This window comes from Mus pahari, chromosome 18 (genome assembly GCF_900095145.1).
Source record: "Mus pahari chromosome 18, PAHARI_EIJ_v1.1, whole genome shotgun sequence".
NCBI lineage: Eukaryota > Metazoa > Chordata > Mammalia > Rodentia > Muridae > Mus > Mus pahari.
The window spans coordinates 32,223,902-32,229,413 of record NC_034607.1 but is presented as its reverse complement, the minus strand read 5'-3'; positions in this window follow the sequence as shown (position 1 = coordinate 32,229,413).

Here is a 5,512-nt window from a genome sequence, read left to right as displayed (position 1 = left end):
CCTGCCTCTGCCTCCCGAGTGCTGGGATTAAAGGTGTGCGCCACCACACTCGGCTCGCATCTTTTTTTTCTATCTTCCCTACAATCAGCCTCCCTTCTCACCTCAGAGGAACATTCATTCAACTTCACGCCAGCCAGGCTGCTACAGCAGATGTTGGGGTGGACCAACTCAGAGTCCTGGATCTGGGCTTGGGTGGGAGCTGAGTTGGCCACCCAGCCAGCCCTCTGTCACTGCACCAGATAGGTCACCTAATGCCATGACCAGCAAGGGGCAGGGCCAGTTCTCCCACTCTCACATCCTTAGCCCGGCTCACACACATTCCCACCAGCCAGTGAGAGGCGGCACTGCTGCTACACAGCTCTTGGACATCAACATGGTTCCACACAGCAGCCCAGACCAGGGACGTCCTCATGGCCTTTTGTGATAATCCGAGCCACGGATATTGATACAGACCCCTGCCATTGCATGGCCACAGACCCAGACATAGCTTTCAATGGCAGCACGGGTGGGACTTCACCATGGCCTCAGGTGGCAGGGCAGGCGACTCACATTAGACTGATCCTCTTCACCATCTTCTCTCCAGTTCCACCTGTCTTCGTAATGCTCAAAGCACTCCGCATCTCCTCTTCCATCTCTACCACAGGCTTGCCCATTGTCATGTTGACTCCTGCTGTGAGCAGGCCACACGATGGTGGGCAGGCCACAGGGTATCTTCTACCCACCTCTGCTGCGTGCAGTGGGTGGGCTTCACATTTTTTTTTGCTTTTTTTAATCATATAGAATTAACAAAACCAAAACCAAACAGAGCTTAGTGGCAAAGGATGACATTGATCTAGAAAATGAAAGAATACTTTGAGAGACATTCTTTTGCATAAGCAGTGCTGTCGGTCAGGAATGTGCTCTTTCGATTTGTGATTCCTTTCCTGACTGTGAAGGTGGCAGTCGATGCACACGTCTAACACACACACTAGTCTACTGTTACAAAGTTTCATTTCCCACTTAGTCAATCTAGTCTAAGAATATAAAATGGAAACTTCTGGAATAAACTATAGCTTTAAGAACCGTGAAGTTGGGCCGGTAAGATGGCTCAGCGGGTAAGAGCAGTGACTGCCCTTCCAAAGGTCCTGAGTTTAGATCCCAGCAACCACATGGTGGCTCACAACCACCCGTAATGAGATCTGACACCCTCTTCTGGTGTGTCTGAAGTGTACTTATATGTAATAATCTATAAATCTTTGGACTGGAGCGAGTGGGGCCGACCTGAGTGAGTGGGGCCCACCTGAGTGAGTAGAGGTCCCAAATTCAAATCCCAATACCCGAATGAAGGCTCACAACTATCTGTACAGCTACAGTGTGTACTCATATACATAAAATAAACCAAACCAACCTCTGTAATAATTCTTTTCTTGCTTTCCTTCCCCCCAGTCCTCCCTTTTTGTAGAGAGAACAGCCTTTGCCTTGTTCTGATGCTCAAAGTCAGTTCATTGCCAGTTCCAGAGCCACAGGACATCCAGTTCTCTTGGGCAATGGGAAATCAAGGTTGGGAATACATTCCCTTTGAATTTAGCTAAGGGATGTTTTGGGTGGGGCATTCTAGCTGAGCACAGATGTGGGTGACCAGACACTTGCCTGTGGCTCTTACTGATTGTCGGGTCCAGAGGTCTGTGCCCTCCAGTCAATCAAAACAAAACAAACCCATCCTCTAGAGGAACCCTTAGGCTTTGGGGAGGAAAGGGAGGGCCGCAGGGAACCGAAGGCAGAGAGTGGGGACAACTTGAGTGGAGAAAGTGTTCACTTAGGGACTTGGTGGTGATAGTACCCGAGGGTCCTTCTGCCCCTTCAGGGACTTGTTTAAGAAACAAGAGGAGTGGGAAGGAAGCAAGATCCTTTCTTCAGTTAGTTCAGCTGTTAGAGAGCAGGCAAGCCTTGGGGAGAAGCAGCTCTTCAGGAAAGTCCTGGGAACATCTCCATTTCTCAAGAAGTACCCTCCAAACTTCAGGCTTCTGTGTTGGAAGTTTGATGGAGCGGAGCTGGGGCGGTAGAGCAAATGGCTTGGCTCTACAGGGTGAGGGGGGAGATACATGGGAGTTCCCTGCTTGGAGCACCCAAGGCAACTGAGGCGCTGGCTGGCAGAACCCAGCTGCTATGTGTGTGAGTGCGGATAGGTCTCGTTCCGTCCACCTGGGGCCCCAGTCTCGTTCCGTCCACCCGGGGCCCCAGCTTCAGTTAGCGCCGCTGGCTCAGAGTAATGCAGTCATGATATCAATGTCACCCGTTCAGACATAAGAGACCTTTGTTCATAACTTTGAAGGATTGGTCCTGAGAAGGGCTCTCCCCTCACAGTGACCCTCCTGATGGGCACCTGATGGGGGCATTTCTGAAATGCACGTCCTGTTTGCTGGGCCAATCAGCACACCGCGTATGCCTCTGACCTCTCCTCTCTGTCCACAAACTGTTCGCTGTTGAGCTAAGTCAAGTTTCCTTATAAAATGATTGTTAATTGAACCACATATTTTACCTATTCAGGATCACAACCATTATGGCGTCCTGGTATGTTTGGAAATTCTTTTTATACTTTCTAAATCTGTGTCAGTAGAATTCCCCCCCCCCCCTTCTCTGAGAGGACACACTCCAAGACCCTTAAGGGACACCTACAACCTCAGATAGTGCCAAATGTAATGTGTTTTCTTATGACAATGGTTAAATGTGTAAATTAGGCACAGTAGGAGATTAAGAAAAATGGTCTGGAGAGATGGCTCAGAAGTTAAGAGCTCTTTCAGAGGTCCTGAGTTCAATTCCCATCAACCACATGGTGGCTCACAACCATCTGTAATGGGATCCAGTGCCCTCTTCTGGTGTGTCTGAAGATAGCTACAACATACATAAATAAAATAAATTAATAGTCTTTGGAAAAAAGAATAACTAAAAGTAAACTAGTAGTTATAACAACTTAACAACATACTATAATAATTGTGTGGATGTGGTACAGCTCCCTCAAAATACCTTGTTCCACTTTTTACTTTTTCCCTTAAAGGGGACTGATTACTTTGTAGCCTTTAAAAGGACATCTAACTTGCCAGCATTGTTATTTGAGCTTTGAGACCATTAGCAAGTAAAAGATGACTTGAACACAGGCACTGGTATCCTGGGACGTAAGGTTTTATAACTGAAACAGCTACCATGTGACGTCAGCGAGGAGCCTATGCTTTGTGGACACATGTAGAGAGAATAATGTGTATATTGTACGGATGCATCACCTGTCAATTAAAAAAAAAAAAAACCGTGGTCTATAGAAAAGGGTAGACTAGAAGGTGGGACATTCGGGAGGCAGAAAGGATTCTGGGATAGAGCCAGGCACGGGGTATCACCTGGGAAGAGGAGAGGAGATGGAGGTAACACATGTAACAAGCTATATGGCAGAATGTCGATTAGAATAAACGGGATAACTCATGATCTAGTCAGAGAAAAGCCTAGCAACATGGCCAAGGTATTTATAAATATATTCTGACTCTGAGTTTTTTCCGGGAGGAAGAACCGAGACATAACTTCTACAGACACATATTTTGAACATATGCACTGTAGGCTCATATTTTACAGAAGGGTGACTCATGGCTTGGGTCGTGTTTATCACTCTCGAGTTGGTGGAACCTTGGAGAATGGAACTCATAACGAGGTGGACTAAAGTCTCCTGCAACAGCCAGCTTTATTCAGAGCACCGGGCAGTTTATACTCCGAGGGTTCAGAAGAGTCATCTGACCAAACTGTACAGACACAGCAGCAAGTCACACATGGCAAAACATGTTTTTTTTTCCCAAGAGGCACATAAACACGTAACAATAGCCAGTTGTAATGAATAAAGTAAACTTACTGTATTCCTATGTGCAAACCCGGGAGGGGCTCAAAAGCACAACCCAAGAACAATTCCTTGCTTTTGAAGAAACTGAGGTCACAAGACTCTTGTCTTGTTTTCTTGTTTTCTCACAAACACTCAGAATCCCCCTGGCATGACTTCATCCGTGGACTGTGTTCTGGCAGGGTGGGACAGTGGAGCGTCACTAGACTTCATCCTGCCACATGGAATGGGGCGTCTACGTCCCATCTGCTTGCCTCCAGACATGTTGCTGTGTACGTTTGTGCTGTCAACCTGTTGTCGACTGTAATTGCTGGCTAAGGGGGGGGGGGAAGCTTGGATAATAGTTTAAAAAAATAACAGTAAATATTTGAAACACAAATTATTTGTTTCTGGAAATTCCCACTTAGCATTCCCAGACTGTCATTGGCTGTGACTGATGTTTTGGGCAAAAGACATTACTGAAACTATATTTGGTTGTCTGACCCCCCAGAGTCTTGCTAATTTTAGGCAAATGGCATTGCTAAATTTAAAATATTCCCCAGGATCCCCAGGAGGTAGTTGCATGCCTTCATCCAATGGCTCCTCGTTATGTTTTAGGTCAGAGCCAGGTTTGTGGAATTCTCTGTGAAGACAGTAAAGGTTTGGTGTTCAAAACCAACACCAACACCAACACCCCGCCCTCCAGGGCGTCTCACTTTTACCTGGTGTTAAACTATGTGAAACTAAAACACACAGTTTTCATTTTTTCTACTTAAGGCAAAGCCATCCAAACCAATTGTTGTAAAACTTGATCCTGCCACTAGATGGCACTATGATCCTATTTCTCGAAGCCAAAGGAATTCCAGGGCTGCTTAATCCCCCCCCCCCACCCGTGACCCTCTTTTGCCTGAGAAATCCTTACAGACCTCCATAATATCAAGCATTTCCCGATAAGTCATAAGACATTTATGTTAACAATTCTTTGACATATATAATCATATCATTTACCACAGAGGAAACCAAATTTGCACATTTAGTGAGGGGTATGCTTGTTTATTTTTACAGCATACTCAAGTCTTGGCAGGATATTTGATACTGCAGGGTGTGGGGCATTGTCGTACTTTTCAGAACTGATTGGTGTTTTGACTTTACAATCCACCTCGAGATGCCACTTTATATAAAAGTGTAGTGCAAATGGGAGAACTATGCTTAAGAATTGAAAATTCTGTCCTAATCACAACTAAAATTCACTTGACAACCGTTTAAATATGAAACTCAACACAGCACCTCAGTATACACACACACACACACACACACACACACACACACACACACAGCATCCTAGGGCTACTGGAAGTTGCGTGGGACGGTGTGGAAGCCTGTTCTCTTCTGTGTGGGCTCTGGAGACTGAGTGCATGTTGTTTTGGTTGAGGGCAAATGCCTTTACCTGGCATCTTGCCAGCCCTCAAACAGCAATTTTAAAAACCAGATGTTCTGCTCTAATAGTCAAACGCTATACTCATTCGATACGTACAGGAGAAGGAACAATGGCAGTGAGATACTGTGATTTTCTGTGATTAAGTGATTATGTTTGTAGAAGAGCAGGACGTTGTATGGACAGTAAAACGCCACCGTAGCACACGGGAGTCTTGAAGCGAACCCAGGTGTCCCGGCTGCGTT